The sequence below is a fragment of the Bos mutus genome, chromosome 14, assembly GCF_027580195.1.
Source record: "Bos mutus isolate GX-2022 chromosome 14, NWIPB_WYAK_1.1, whole genome shotgun sequence".
Lineage (NCBI taxonomy): Eukaryota > Metazoa > Chordata > Mammalia > Artiodactyla > Bovidae > Bos > Bos mutus.
This window is the reverse complement of record NC_091630.1, coordinates 64034783-64051740: the sequence shown is the minus strand read 5'-3', so window position 1 is coordinate 64051740 and position 16958 is coordinate 64034783. Positions and strand designations below refer to the sequence as shown.

The 16958-nt window shown below is 39.5% G+C and overlaps 1 protein-coding gene across 1 annotated transcript in view; it reads left to right on the top strand.

Moving 5' to 3' along the window:
- The first annotated feature begins 16299 nt into the window (after positions 1-16299).
- The window catches only part of HAS2 (hyaluronan synthase 2), a 32171-nt gene continuing 31512 nt past the window's right edge, over positions 16300-16958 (top strand). Inside the window, exon 1 of the mRNA XM_005891980.3 lies at positions 16300-16939. The gene's annotated coding sequence lies outside the window, so the exon portion shown is untranslated. The remainder of the gene's footprint in view (positions 16940-16958) is intronic.

Below are 16958 nucleotides of genomic sequence, written 5' to 3'. Positions count from 1 at the left end.
AATTATTTCAGCTTGATTATATTTTTATAGTGATAGAAAACATTTTTAAGCTTGTCTCTACAAAGGAAACAAATATTTGTAAAAGTTAGACTAAGCACAATTTATGCCTATTTGTTTAAATAATTTTAAAATATAATTATTTTCTCCCACTCATCTTAAATGTTTTCATTTCAAGAATAAAAAAAAAAAAAAAGTTTTAGCCTTTCAGATTGGGTTCCCTATTTCAAAATATAAATAGGAGCATTTGGAGAAAGGAAGAAGAACAAAGAACATTTGAAAGCTGATTTATTGGATCAGTCACTTGTAGAGGCTTAGGGATGATTAAAATTTTATCTATCAAAATAAAAATAAGCCAATAACAGCCATTGCTAAAGATGAATGCTTTGTAGAAGATATTAGACTCTCTCCCTCCTCTTCCTTTCTGCATATATATATATATGGAAATTAATATGTGTGCATGTGTGCTAATTTGCTTTAGTTGTGTCCCACTCTTCAGGACTCTGGACTGTAGCCTGCCAGGCTCCTCAGTTCATGGGATTCTCCAGGCAAGAATACTGGAGTGGGTTGCCATGCCCTCCTTCAGGGGGTCTTCACAATCCAGGGACTGAACCCACAACTCCTGGGCCTCCTGCATTGCAGGATTCTTTACTGCTGAGCCACTGGGGAAGTACATATATATGTATATGTATATGTATATATATATATGTATATATGTATGTATGTCAGTCTATCATGGTCCAGGCAGTATGCTTGTTGCTAAGGATTAATCAAAAAATGGGGTAGTTCTAAAGCAAACTACATGAGTTTAAGTCAGCAGGGCACATTCCTTCCTCATCTAAACAAGGTATAAAATTTTCAACAAACTTTCAGTCTTCACCAGCTGGAAAAAAGGCAAAGCAGGTTTTTGAGTAAAATGCCTAGTCATGCTCAGGTGTAACTGGTCAGTTAGAGGTCACTGAAGAAACAAAGTTTGTTAGTCTTCTCCAGTTTGTGTTTCCTGGTAAAAGAGGATCCTCCGTACAAACAGCTATTCTAAGAAACCAGTTCTTGACTCAGAGTTCTTTATTAAGATGCAATGGTGGAAAACCGTTATTTAGCTAAAAGTCAGAGTGGCATATTTAAGAAAACATGGCGAGGGGGCTGGAGGTGGCAAGAAAAAATGTGAGGCTCCTCCTTACTGTAAATGCCGTGGCCTCAGGTCAATAATTTGTCTTAATGGTAAAATGCTTCCTCTGCAAAATGGATGCAATGATATTAGTTTCAGCTTCTCATAGCGTTGCTGGGAAGGAAGAACAAATAAACACTTGTAATGTTCACTCCAAATATCTCTCACTCTATTTATTTCATGCCTTACTATTTCTTTTTTTGAAATTTTTTTCTGTGTAAAAAGGTAGCATAGCTCTGGATTGGCTCCTTCCAGAACATCTAATCACAATACTGTATTAGATTAGTTATGTAAATAGATATTAATTAACCAATCATGAATTTACTCTTGAATGCATTCAGTCAATATTTATGAAATATCTGTTGCTTTTAAGGCTTTGTACCCAGTGCTCCAAGAGATATAAAAGTGAATGAAACAATTCCTTTGATATTATATGGAAACATTAGTTTTAAGAATATATCATAAGGGGTCACTTGTACCTGGTGGCTCAGACAGTAAAGCGTCTGCCTGGAATGCGGAAGACCCAGGTTTGATCCATGGGTCGGGAAGATCCCCTGGAGAAGGAAATGGCAACCCACTCCAGTATTCTTGCCTGGAGAATTTCGTGGATTGGGGAGCCTGGTAGGCTACAGTCCACGGGGTAAAGAGTCTGACACGACTGAGCGCCTTCACTTTTTTATTTTTTGTACATACCTGAAAAGATCTTAAATGAAGGCCATGTCTTCAGTGCTTTCATAACAGATAATAAAGAACAGAATAAACTATCAAGTAAGAAAGATTGGTTAGATATATTCCCAAATATTACTAGTATAGAATCATACGCAGTCGTTAAAAAGGACTATGTAGATCTCTAAATCATTAACTGAATACACAAAAAATAGTTAAATGAAGAAGAGTTGCAAAAAGTAAGTGCTCCTCTTTGTGTAACTTCTGTACATTGATTCATGTGTCTACATGAAAAAAACTGGCACCAGTTCTGAGTTTTTACTCCTTTTGAACTCTTTTATGGTGTAGCTTATTTACAATGACTAAACAAGATTCTACAAAACCAATAAAACTATCTTCAAAGAATTGAAAGTAAATAAATGGCATGAGACTAGTCTTCAAAGCTTCCACAACCAAAATTAGGAAAGATTGTATATATAAACATAACTATAAAATTGTTTAGTTGCTAAATCATTTCTTCTGTCACTCCATGGACTGCAGCCTTCCAGGCTCCTCTATCCGTGGGATTTCCCAGACAAGAATACTGAAGTGGGTTGCCATTTCCTTTTCCAGGGGATCTTCCCTACCCAGGGATTGAACCTGCGTCTCTTAAGTCTTTTGCATTGGCAGGCGGATTCTTTACCACTGAGCCACCAAGGAAGCCTAATGATAAAATTATAAAGGGAAAAGTATGATATGAAAGATAGGCACAGATAAGACTCAGCACTCCCAATGCAGGGGGCCCACGTTCGATCCCTAGTCAGGGAGCTAGATCCCACATGCCACAAACTAACACCCCGCATGCCACAACAAAGAACCTGCATGTTGCAATAAGACCTGGTGCAGCCAAAAAAAAATTAAGAGGAGGGAGAGATAATAAGAATTTTTACACTTGGACCAAGGTGAGAGCAGAAAGGACAAACAGACTAAGGTATTGAGATGGAAAAGTGCTGTGAGTCGTTTAACCCAGTGTCCTTTACATGGAAAGTTTTGCTGTCAGGTTGGAATGTTCAAGGCAACATCAGACTGAAGCACTGGACCTATGCTGAGTTGACAATGGAAAGTGGTGATATTGTACAATAGAAGAAGGATATGCTCAGATTATACCGCTGAGCAATTTCTCCTCATGGATGTCCTGGTGCGGTGCCTGGAAGTACTACCCTGACACCCAGGCATGAAGGACCCTGGTACTAAGCCTATTTTCAGGGCCAGCATAAGCTTCTACCCTGGAATTGGAGGTCAGAGGTCAAAAGAATGGTGCAACGGGTGCCTGATTTGGGGAACGATGCATGTGCTTGAATGTGTAAACTGGTATAGTCAATGCATGTCTGCACTGCCCATCACATTATAGGATATAGCCAGGAGTGGGGAAAAAACAAATGGTTGTCAGACCAGAGGCAGTTCACTGGCACCAGGTGGATGGTGGCTGGTAGTGAGTTTTCAGACTGTGTTTCTGGCACAAAATGCTGAGGCATTAAGAACTCTAAATTTGAAACAGGCCTTGCAAGTTTGTACAAGGGTACCTTTTCAAGGTAGGAAGAAGAACTAATTTTATTGAATACTTTGCCCACTTAATTCATCAATATTAAGCATTTAGACGTGTGTCATGTGAGCCTCTGTTAATACTTGTGTGGAGTCCTGTGAAGGTTAGTGGTCAGGGTAGATGAGATCACAGGTGGCCTCAGCTTGCAGCAGTTTGAAGCAGGGTTTCAATTCCCAGCCAGAGACTGAGGTCAGGCAGCCAGAAGTAGAGCACTGAATTCTAGCCACTAGACCACCAGGGACAGGGGTCAGTGGCAAGGCCCTGGCCTGTCAACTGTGTACAAATGAATTCCCACATAGAAACAAAAAGTGGTTATGTGTTTATTAGGAGGAAAAGAGCACAGTGCATGTGGACATACACAAAGGTGGGTTCAGAGAGGAACAGTCTCGCCCTAATGGTAGTTTGAATTATATTTATGGGGCATTTCTTCTGGGTTTCCTTTGGCCAATCATTTTGACTTTTCTGATTCACAGTCTGTATTCGATGTATCTCAGGATCCTCCCACGTGTGCTCATGCATCTCTTAGCCAAGATGAATTCTACTGCAAAGGACTGTGGGTGATGAGCCTCTCTTGGCATCACTTCCCTTTGACCTCCCAGAAGCTTGTCTGCACATGTGTGGTTGGGGAGGTCTCCTGACTTTGAGAATGAGAAATTTGTGGTCTGGGCAGGGCCTAGCCTCTTCCCTTAATTGTCCTGCTATTCTTGTCATGGACTGTCAGTCTACAGGGAGTGAATGTCCACTCACTTTACCTGGGCAGGGAGGGAGTCATCTACCGCTTGCCTCAGCATCACTTAAAGGAGCCTTTCTGCATATCTGTAGTCAGGGAGGCATCCTTGAGTTTGAGAATGAGGAATATATATTCTTTCATCTCTATCTGGGCAGGGCCCAGCCTCCTGCATCATCCTGATTTTCTGGTGTTTCTGCTATTACGGAGTTTCTGACCACAGGGGATTAACTGTTCAGCCTGGGGCCCATCCATCTCCTGCCTCAGATGGCCCGTAGTAGATGCTCAATCAACTTTTGATGAACAAATAGTCGGTAACAACGAACACAATGATTCCAAATGAGGAGAGATGACAGACAGATGACAAATTGGCCAGAATTTCTTAGACAGAATTGTTATATTTCCAATTCGATGTAGTCAGTAAACAGCCTAAATTCAGTTATTTGGAAGAGAGTTGGGAAGTCATGCTCAAGTTGTTATATTTAGAAATATGTTTTATTTTATTTAGGAATTTAAATTAAATAAAGATGTGAAAAATAACAAATATATCCCTTCTCTTTGCTCTAAAAACAGAGGTATGAAGATTTATTTTCAGTTAACTATTTATTTTTGGACACTCCTACCAAAGAAACTCCTTGATTCAATCTGGCCTGAATCACTGACTCATTGTGTGTGACGTGGGGAAATTCATTTGACCTTTCTTCACCTCAGAGCTTTTCAGCTGGAAATATAGGTGTAAAGCAAGAATGTGCTGAAAACCAGATGCTCCATCTAAGTAAGCTTCCTTGGGTAAATACATTATGCAAAAAAAGAACATTCGACTCTTTCAAAGAAGTATTTTAAATTTGGCTTTTAATTCTTCAACCTAGGGCTTTTTATAATTTAGGTAAACTCAGTGAATAGTCATATACCTTCTGAACTATATACTTATGGCTGGTATTCAGTGAGTACTTTAAAAGGATTTTCTTTAAGAATTAAAATCCAAATCTGTAGCTTTTACATCTTCAAAAAGATTTGACCAGCTTTTTAAATTTTTGAACTCTGAGGATATTCTAGAAGTACAGTAGCAGAAAGTCTTAACCTGAAGAAGAGAAATTGAACATCTCTATGACAAAAGAGGAAAAAGTTCTTAAGCACTTTCTTTTCAACAACACCAGTAATTATGGTTAACATTTATCATACAATTATCAGAATCTGCCTGCAATGCAGGAGACCTGGATTTGATCCCTGGGTCAGGAAGATTCCCCTGCAGAAGGGAATGGCAACCCACTCCAGTATTCTTGCCTGGAGCATCCCATGGACAGAGGATCCTGGTGGGCTACAGTCCATAAGGTTGCAAAGAGTTGGACACAACTGAGTGATTAACAGGGTATCAGAGTGTTATGGGGATAATTTTATTTACTTTCAACATGAGCTTCTAAGGTAAGGTTTTAGTAATCTCCCCATTTTACATAAAGAAAGAAACTGAGACCTTAGAGAGATAAGCAATTTGCCCAAGACCACACAGGTAGTAGCTGCGTGGGTGCCAAAAACACATAGTTCTAGTCCAAGAGCCCTCAGATCTATATGTGATATTGCCTCACTTGTGGTAGAAATCACTAGGTTAATACACCAGTGAAAACTTACTGATTATACAAACTTTATCATGTTCAAGAAAATCATGCTGCTGCTGCTGCTGCTGCTACTGCTGCTAAGTCGCTTCAGTCGTGTTCTACTCTGTGCGACCCCATAGACGGCAGCCCACCAGGCTCCCCGTCCCTGGGATTTTCCAGGCAAGAATTCTGGAGTGGGTTGCCATTGAAGAAATTCTTTGGTATTCACAATTTGATTGCATTTTGCAAAAGTTTTTGCACTTTTGTTTCCCAAGTACACAGAACACAAAAGTCGCTCAGTCGTGTCCGACTCTTTGTGACCCCATGGATTGTAGCCCACCAGGCTCCTCAGTCCATGGGATTTTCCAGGCATGAATACTGGAGTGGGTTGCCATTTCCTTCTCCATTCCCAAGTACAGTTAAGACCAAAAACTGAATTTTAAAGAGCTATGTGTAAAAAGCCCAAGAAAACTCATAAAGCAGAAGTTCCCAAGCTTCAAAGTACATAAGAATTACCCAAGGAAGCTTTCAAAATAGATTCTCAGGGTGTGCGTGCTCAGTCGCTTAGTCATGTCCAAATCTTTGTGACCCCTTGGACTGTAGGAGCCTGGCAGGCTCCTCTGTCCATGGGAATTTTCCAGGCAAGAATACTGGAGTGATTTGCCATTTCCTACTTCAGGCAATCTTCCCAACCCAGGGATCGAACCCCTGTCTCTTGTGTCCCCTGCATTGTCAGGTGGGTTCCTTACCACTGTGCCACTTGGGGAGCCCTGATTCTTAGGACTCACCACTATAAACTCTGGTGAACTGGGTCTGGAGTTTGGACACGGACATATCTGTATTTTTAAAAGCAGCCAGGTTACTGCAATGGAGGCTGCCCTCAGTCCATACTTTGAGAAGTCTAAGTCACTTGTCACCTCCAATTCATGAAACCACCTGGCTTTTCAAAATAAACAATGAGGAAACATCCCTAATTGCTTCATTAGAAGCCTGGCAAATTCAGTCTGAACAAATAACAGGTGCTGTCTACAAGAGACAAGTCAAAATACGTTCTGGTTTCTTAGCTTAAGCATAGTTAAATAGATGGCACCCCTCCATACTAAGTTCTCAGATCCACATGGATCTGGGTTGAACTTTGAACTTTTAAAATACTGGAAAGCAGTGCTATGGGAGAGATCGTTCCTACAAGCCAGGAGAATGTAACTCCTTTGACTAGCATGACAACGGCCTGCTTTCATCTTCAAGTTATACTTAAGTCCAAGGTATGCAGGATGTGACTAAGGCAATGCAAGATGTCACATTTCTTAATGGCATTTTGTAGGACAGAGAGTGCAGTACCAGCCTGCAGTTACCTTTGGAATGATAATTCTGCTAATCGGGATTTGGAGCTTACACTTCACTCGGACAAAGGTAGGAAGTCTCACTTTACTGAATTGTTTCAACATTTTCCTCCTAATAATTTCAGCCACTTGCGCTAGATAGAAGGCAGTCTTCTTACCTCGAAAGCTTGAATTTGAATTTGGACTTTTGTTATTGTTGCTGTTGTTCTCTTAAAAGTATAAAAAAGTATAGAATCAGATTTCAATTCCCAAGGAAAGGCAAATGATGTATTTTTTAAAAATCTTCTATTTCCATTTTCCTATTCCCTTTGGATGACTTTCTCCCAAATGTCTGATTTCCTTAATTTGAAATTTTACCTTCCCTAAATTGATGCATGAAAAAAAATTACTGTGAATCACTAGAGAAAGTAAAAGGCTTGTTTAGTTTTTTACCCCTTTGTCCTTTCAAAAAACTTTTAAGTATATGATATAGATGCTAAAGAATTAAAGGTTTAGGGTATTATAGTATTTACAAAGACCTAACAACACTCCTGTTGGACAAGGAAATTTTTAATTTGCCCTTGAACAGATCTGGAGGAAAGCAATCGGTGAACCCCTTGAAATTGTATGGACATTTTTGAGCATATATTCACTTTTCTGAGAACAGAGTCATTTTTTTCCCCTTAATTATATATAAAAAGAAATTTCCTCTACCTAGAAGACTTTTAACTACCCCCTTTAATAAGAAATACATTGGTTTCCAGAAATTAAGTATATCTTTAAGATTTTTTTAAAGCTGGAAATCTTATTAAGCTTTTCAGGAAAAAGGTGAAATGCCACCCAATATTCAAAGAAGATAAGTTAAACAATGTAGCTATATTTTCACAATTACAACTATTAGCAATTGCTTGTGAGCACTTCCATTTCAAAATCTCCTTAGTTATTACAATTAAGACTATTAAAATATCAAAGGACAGTTAGATTTAGACTTCCCCTCAACTAGCTCTTTCTGCTTTTATTGTTTTGTCATGTAAAATATAAACCCTTACTGATGGAGCTGTTGGTATTTAAATGGGGAATAAACAGTTCTGTCCTTTTCTGTAATCTGGGCCAGAAAATGCAAGTAATAAAAATGTCATTTAGGTTACATGAAACAACTCTGTCCCCCTCTAATCTGAATCCCATATGGGCTAGGGGATAATTCTTTAAATTTAAATAGTCCAATAACATGAAAGCAAAGCTCTCATATATTTGCTGCTTTAAGATAAAGTTTTAAAATATAAGGTTTTCTCTTTTTTTTCTTTTTCAATAATTCATTCAGATGGCTGTATTTGGGTATTGTGATGCCAATCAAATCACAGTCATTCGTCTCAGGTACTTTTGAGTAATCTTTTAGACTAAGCCACATAATATTTTAAAGCTAGTTTCCTTATCCATGGAAAGGGATATTGAAAGAAGATTATAAACAGCGTATCTGATGAGGAAAGGGAGTTTTGTTCCTTTTCTTTCTTTTGGGTAATCTTTAATGCACAGCTTTAATAATACTCAAAATCTAATTTAAAATTATCAACAACTGAAAAATTATCATTCTGCCTGATACAGTGAGATCTTCAAAAACTATAATGAGATTTAAAGCATCTTCTTCTATATATTAGTGAATTAATCTGTTCATTCTGATTTCCTGGGTGTCTGATGCTTCAATATCTCCCTCTACCCACAAGTGAAAAACTTGGTCTTACCTTCAAATTTTTATCTGAATTAATCCTGGAGCCTCAAGAGTTCAGCTTTGGAACTAACATTAAAAATATGCAGTCCAATTTCGATGAACTACTGGAAACCTCTTCACATTATCTAAACTGGGAACTATTAATAGAAAACTAAATTCCTGATGGGCTTCCCAGGTGGCTCAGACGATAAAATTCTATCCTTGGGTTGGAAAGATCCCCTGGAGAAGGAAATAATTACCCACTCCAGTATTCTTGCCTGGAGAATTCCATGGGCAGAGAAGCCCATTCGAGGGCTATAGTCCATGGGGTCATGGGACAGACCGAATGACTAACACTTTCACTAAATTCCTGAACAATCTTTTTCTATCTTTGCACAATACAGGATCTTACAAAATACTACCTTTTATGAGGCTGAGACATATTGTTTTAATTCCCTTTGGCTCATAGGGAATATGCTAAGTCTAACATGTATATGCCAGCATTGTCAAAGTTTTCCATGTCTGTGAGGTTCTCTGAATCCTTCTTGTTCTCTGAAATATCATTCTGGGCATTGCTGTTTCCTACAGGCATGCTTCATATGACAGAATTACTATTAATATTTCTCTTACTGTTGCAGGAAAGAGGACCCTTTCCAGGGCCTGAAAGTGGGCTCTTGTCTAACATTCAGAAATGAATTGTCCAAGGAGACACATGTGCTGACAAAGCAAGGGATTTTATTGGAAAGGGCGCCTGGGAGGTGAGCAGTAGAGTGAGGAAACCCAGGAGAATTGCTCTCCCAGTCTTGGGTTTTATGGTGATGGGACTAGTTTCCGGGTTGTCTTTGGTCAATCATTCTGACTCAGAGTCCTTCCTGGTGGTGCCAAGATGGATGCCAGCGAGGATTCTGGGAGGCGGTCAGACATGCAGTGTCTCCTTTTGATTTTTTCCCAACTCTTCCAGTTTGTGGTGGTTTATCAGTTTCGTGTTCCTTACCAGGACCTCCTGTCATAAAACAACTCACACAAATGGTTACTGTGTTGCCTGGCCAGGGTGGGCCGGTTTCAGTCAGTGTGCTTCCCCTAATATTCCCACTGGTAGATCGCTTCTCAAAGTGAAAATTTATCTATATTCTTAAAGTGAAACACACAGATTGATATACTGCTATATTTGCTATGCTTAATGTAAACTGGCATTTTCCAAAGTGTAATCTGTAGATGCTTGGGTACCGCAAGACCCTTTCAGAGGACCAGCAAGATCAACACTATTTTTAAAATAAGACTAAGAAATTATCTGCATCTTTCACTACATTGACACTTACACTGATGGTGCAAAAATAATGGTGAATAAAGCTGCTTATACCTTAGCATGAATCAAGGCAGTGGCTTTAAACTGTATTCTCAGTCCTACCAGTTTTTGTATTCTTTTCCCCACACAGGAAAAAAAGAAAAAAAAAAAAATTTAAGAAAGTTCTTGAGGGACTTCCCTGGTGATCTAGTGGTTGGTACTTCACATTTCAATGCAGGGCATGCTCCCTGGTTGGAGAGCTAAGATCTCTCATGCCTTGTGGCCAAAACCCCAAAATATAAAACAGAAGCAAAATTGCAGCAAATTCAATAAAGACTTTAAAAATGGTTCACATCCAAAAAATATATATATATATATATTTAAGAAAGTTCTTGATAAAACAGTAAAAAAAATTATTCATTTTATTAAATGTCAATCTTTGAGTGTATGTCTTTTTAACATTCTTGGTGAAGAAACACCAAGCTACCATGTTTGGTGAAAAAGCTGTGATTGAGCTGTGAGCTGAGGGGGCTGCTTTTATCCTGGTATACCATTTTCACCTGAAAGACTAATTCACAGGCAAACTATTATTCAGACTTGGGTGTTTTGGAAGATACTTTATTTTTTTGAAAAAATAAGTGAACTTGCCACTGTGATGATAATGATTGACATTATTTGATGCTAGCGAAAATGTATGAGCTTTCGAAAGAATATTAGAATTTCAGTAAACTTTATTTGCCACCATGACCATGACAGCTTCCCAATAGTGGACGACTTTCTGGAGAAGGTTGGTGGTGATTCAATGGTTATGATTTTTAAAATATGGAATAATGAAATATACCAAGAGTTGGGAAATTTATATAATTTAGTGAGCTGATATTTTATAAATGACTGATAACATGATATCACAAATTCATTAACGGTTGTAAAAGATGCATTTATGGTATAAGATAAACCAGCAGATTTTAATTTGACAGGGTACACAAAGTTCATTCCTGTTGTTTCAGATTCAACATTGCCATTTACTTTTATTTAAAACCTTTTTTTTTTTTTGGTTCCTCTAGGTCTTTGTTGAGGTTCAGGCTTTCTCTAGTTGCAGCCTGGGGGCTTCTTTTGTTACGGAGCATGAGCTCTAAGGCTTGAAGGCTAAAGAGTTACCATTTGCAGGCTCTCAAGTTGAGACATAATTGCCCTGAGGCATGTGGGATCCAGCCTGTCCTCTGCATTGGAAAGTGGTCGGGCTTCCCTGGTGGCTCAGTGGGTAAAGAAGCTGCCTGCAATACAGAAGACCTGGGTTTGATCCCTGGGTTGAGAAGATCCCCTGGGGAAGGGAATGGCCACCCACTCCATATTCTTGCCTGGGAAATCCCATGGACAGAGGAGCCTGATGGGCTACAGTCCATAGGGTCGCAAAGAGTCAGACATGACTGAGTGACTGGTACACTTTCTTAACCACAGGACCACCAGGGCAGTTCTTGCAATTTATCTTTAAAAAATTACTCTTTGTTGAAGTTTTGACTTGGCATCAAAGAACAACAAAAAAGCTACAAAAAAAAAAAAAAAAAAACTTCTAAAAAAAGCTATTAAAATACTCCATTTCCCAATTACACGTCTGTTTGAAGCCAGAGTTTTAAAATGTCAATCGTTAATTCAAGTAACAATTGAATGATGAAGGAGATATGGGAATCCTTTTTTTTTTTTTCATTAAACCAGATAGTAGAGAACTGAAAACATGGAATACAACACCACATTTCCCAAAAATATGTTATTAAGTTGAGCAGTCATTGTGTGCAGTACTTTAAATGAATTGATATTTTTTAAACTCTTTCAGTCAGCTTTTCTTTTTTAAAATTTATTTTATTCAAGTATAGTTGATCTGCAATGTTGTGTCAGGTTTTATTCCTAACATGCTAAATATTGATGCCTATAAGCCACATAGACACGTTTGTTGAAGGCCTCAATACTTTTAAGAGTATACAGAGATCCTTTACCCCAAAATGTTTGAGACTCTCTTATACAGAGAATTATGAAGGTAGTCAATCCTTTTTCTGAGGAATTCCCTGCTGGTCCCCTAGTTAGGACTCTGTGCTTTCACTGCCAAGGGCATGGGTTCAATCCCTGGTCGAGGAACTAAGATCCTGCAAGCCACTTCATGGTCACTCAATCGTGTCCAACTCTTTGTGATCCCATGGACTGCAGCACACCAGGCTTTCCTGTCGATCACCAACTCCCAGAGCTTACTCAAATCTCATCCCCTATTGTCCCCTTCTCCTCTGGCCTTCAATCTTTCCCAGCATCAGGGTGTTTTCCAATGTGTCAGTTCTTCACATCAAGTAGCCAAAGTATTGGAGTTTCAGCTTCAGCATCAGTTCTTCCAGTGAACACACAGGAGTGATTTCCTTTAGGTTTTGACTGGCTAGATCTCCTTGCAGTCCAAGGGACTGTCAAGAGCCTTCTCCAACACCACAGTTCAAAAGCATCAATTCTTCAGCGCTCAGCTTTCTTTACAGTCCAACTCTCACATCCATACATGACCACTGGAAAAACCGTAGCTTTGACTAGACGGACCTTTGTTGGTCCATGTTTCTGCTTTTTCATATGCTGTCTAGGTTTGTCATAGCTTTTCTTCCAAGCAACAAGCATCTTTTAATTTCATGGCTGCAGTCACCATCTGCAGTGATTTTGGAGCCCAAGAATATAAAGTGTCTCATTGTTTCCATTGTTTCCCCATCTATTTGCCATGAAGTGATGGGACTGGATGACATGATCTTAGTTTTCTGAATGCTGAGTTTTAAGCCAACTTTTTCACTCTCCTCTTTCACTTTCATCAAGAGGCTCTTTAGTTCTTCTTTGCTTTCTGCCATAAGAGTGGTATCATTTGCATCTGAGGTTACTGATATTTCTCCTGGCAATTTTGATTCCAGCTTGTGCTTCATCCAGCCTGGCATTTCTCATGATGTATTCTGCATATAAGTTAACTAAGCATGGTGACAACATACAGCCTTGACCTACTTCTTTCTTGATTTGGAACCAGTTCTGTTGTTTCATGTCCAGTTCTAACTGTTGCTTCTTGACCTGCATACAGATTTCTCTCCATGGTAGAGTTTCACCTCACTTCATGGTAGAGTTTAAAAAAAAAAAATCCTTGTTTCGGAAATTTTGTCTCTCAGACATATAAACACTTTGTGTTGTGAGAGGGAGGAGATCAGTAACAAATCACTGACTCTAGTAAATCTGCTTCTAAGGTTTTTTGCTACATTATCTTGCATAGTTGAAAATGTAATAGATATAGGTTGTATGAAGTTGGCCTTAGAATGTCAAAACCTGAAAATATCTGTTACTTTCTGGTCCAAACAGCTTATGTTTAAAATAGAAAGCTAAATTTTAAATTAATTATCAAATGTTATTCAGTTGGCCAGAATGAGATGGATGGATGGATGGCTTCACCCACTCAATGGACATGGGCTTGAGCAAACACCAGGAGATACTGAAGGACAGGGAAGCCTGGCATACTGCAGTCTTTGGGGTGGCAAACAGTTGGATACGTCTGAGCGACTTAACAACAACAGCTTGTTTGTGAACTGGACTTCGTGTCTTTTAATTTGTTGCTTATGAATCAGTATTATTTGGCTAGTAGCTGTAATTCAGGCCTAGGACTCAGAAAGGAATTTCAGTTAAATGTGAAGGTTGGGGTATATGTAGGGGCACCCAGAGGAATTTCATCTATGAGTCAATGATGGGACAGAAGAAAGCTGAAGTAGGTCCAATAAGTAAGCATAGGATAAAACTTTAGTTAATGCTTATCAAGAATAGAAATGCTTATAAAGAATAGAAAGCAAGAAGAAGGGTACTAAAGTTTTTTTTTTTTTAACTACCCAGATTGGTTATATTAAAAATCATTGGGTTACATTCAGAAGCTCTATCTAAAGGAGAGGTAACACATTAATCTCCTAACATTGGGTTGGCCAAAAAGTTCGAGTTTTTCCCTAACATCATGCAGAAAAATCTGAACAAACCTTTTGGCCAAGCCAATATAACTTAGTACATTCTATCTTCATAACAACTCTGTAATATAGGTATTTTCTCCACTAATCAGCTAGGAAATAAAGGTCTAAAGAGGTGAAATATGATTCCAGGATTATACAGATGGATCCTATATCATGCGATCTTGCATCAAAAGTGGGATTTGTGAGGTCTTTCTTATTCTGAATCCCCTAAGAAAATCTGTTAACAATATTCTGCCTTCAAGGAGCTTTCTCCTCTGACTTTAAATTGTGCTATCCTTTTCCCTCTCTTTTTGGGGGGAGTGTTGTTAGGCTCAGGGGAGACTGATAGAAATGCATGGATGTATAATCAGCTTTTATATTCATCTAGTGTTAGGAGACATTTTACTTTTGCTTTATGAATCATGAATTACAAGCAGAAGGGGACAAATAACAAGTGTATTTTTGTTTAAGAAACTCAATTTTACTAAATGCTCTCATTGCTCGAACTCTTAGCACAGAAAAAGCTAAATGCTACCAAGGAATAATCAACAACACTGTGTTACATATAATATTCATGGAAATTTAGAGCTGAGGTTTTGTTCCTGTGGGGTTCCACAGCTAGATACTTGACATCCCACAATTTCTACCCTGCTCCTAAGTCCGTTTAATTCAAGTTATGTGTAAGGATACTTACGTTAGATAATATATTTTCAACTATAACTCAGCATTTAAAAACAACCATACAACTACAAATCACTAATTCTTATTCAGTGAGATGAAACTGGGCTCTGAAATTTAAGCCAGTTTCTCAAGAGTTGACCACCTAAGGCAGAAGGCTGCGAAGTTTGCAGGAGAAAATTAGAAAGTGGGTTTCCCCGGAGCGTTGTGGAGTCATCAGGCCAAGGTAATACTTGCCAGAGGTGTGACCGCTGTATGTGGGGGGTGGGGGTGAGGGGATAGGCGGAAATGCATAGTACTTTGCAAGTCGGCCCCTGGGGACTGTGTTGGCTGACACCAGGTAGGGCAGTAAAATTCTTGACCTCTAATCACAGCTTTCTGCCCCACCACCACATCCTGCGGCACGTGTTGAAAAAGCATTGCTCCCAGGTTACTGACTTTTCTGATTTGACTTGTTCATTATTGTACAAGATACGTGATAAGGAGCAAGAACCTAGTTTTCAAGGCCTAGTCGAGTTCGAAGCAAGTCAACACCTCAGAAGAACGTTGGAAGAAAAAAGAAATCTCTTTTATCCTATAATAACTTCCGCGAAATCTCCCCAAACCGAAATAGTTAAATTGTAAGCTCACTTTCATTTTTTCCTAAACAGTGCCACCTACTGTCCATTTGAAGTCATCAGGAGGCTTTTGACGATGACCAAAGCGAAATAAAGAAAGGGGGAAAAGGAAAGGAGAAAATTAACCCCCAGCCTTGGGTCCTTGGAAGAAAGATGCAAATAGGCCATCACGAAGCAAAAATAAGTATTTTGACTTGTTATCTTCTTAAAAGTCTCTCAAGAAGCAAAAGCCATTTACGCAGCTTCCTTAGACACGGCGTGGGTTTTTTTTTTTTTTTTTTTTTAGCGCGCTATTCTGGAGTTCTCTAGAGGACGATTTTTATTTTGTTATATTTTACTTATAATGCTCGCTGCTGGCGTATTTTAATGTTAGGGGATCAGGTTAAGGAAAAAACACAATTATTTTTCTACTTTTTCGCCTACCCAAGGCGAAACTTCTATGTAAAGGAGTTTTGACACTTGACATCAGCTCAGAAACTTTTGAGTTGGAGAGAAGAAAGGGTTAACCAGTGGGGGACCAGTCACTGATTTTTTAAAGAGTTTCAGCCGGCTTTCGGAGGCTCCAGGTGTACACACACACACACACACACACACACACACACACACAGCTCTCCCTTCCCAGGGCCGTTACTTAGCCTAAGGGCACCATTTGGTCTTAAAGCAAATTACTTAAACAGAACTGCCAGTGCATCACGAAGTGGGAATCCCTGTAAGTCAGAAGAGTCAGAGATGTCTACGCAGCCTGGCCTCCCTGCTCCTCCGCTGGAGGAAAGGAGGGACTCAGGTGGTGGGCCGCCTGTGTGCACAGCATTGCTCTGCACACGTTTGCAATCAAGTTAATTGAATTCATTGGCGTTTAGAACCGGCCTCTAGCTCAGAGAGAGCTTTGAATGGCCAATTTCTCTCGCCCTCTCCCCCTCCCCGCCTCCCGCCTGCCCGCCCGCGCTCCCAGTTCCCTCCCCTCCGGTTTCCCAGTCCGCACCTCCCTTCTCCACTCCCCTCACCCCTATTCCCTCCTCCGCCCTATTAAAACACCCACCAGCTCACTTGTTAAGACCCCCTTAAGTTGGAGGAGGCAGAAAGGCAACAACCGCGAGGAAGGAGAAGTCAAGACGTCTGGAAAGAATTACCCAGTCCTGGCTTCCAGCAGCCCATTGAACCAGGGACTTGAACCAGCCCCAGCCAAAGACATTCTCCTGATTCTACGCTTCCTGGGTTCTGCTGAGTTTTCACCAGGCTTTTTTTTTTTTTTTCTCTTTAATACAAAAAGAGAGCAGAGACTTTCCGATATTAGGGGAAAGGAACTAGAGCATAAAATAAAATAAAGTTAATTTATTTTCAAAGCACAGATAACATTTTCTTTTAAGAGTTAGAAGATTGAAGTGCAACGGAAATATTAAAAAATACTAGTGATTTTATTTTAAGTGGGGGAGACGTAAACATTTGAGACTCCCCCATCCTTTTTAAATGCTGTTTTTAAATTTTTTATTTTTCTTGGCCGGTCGTCTCAAATTCATCTGATCTCCTATTACCTCAATTTTGGAAACTGCCCGCCACCGACCCTTCAGGACCACACAGACAGGCTGAGGACAACTTTATGACCAAGAGCCGAACAAGGTACGTTACACTGGCGCGA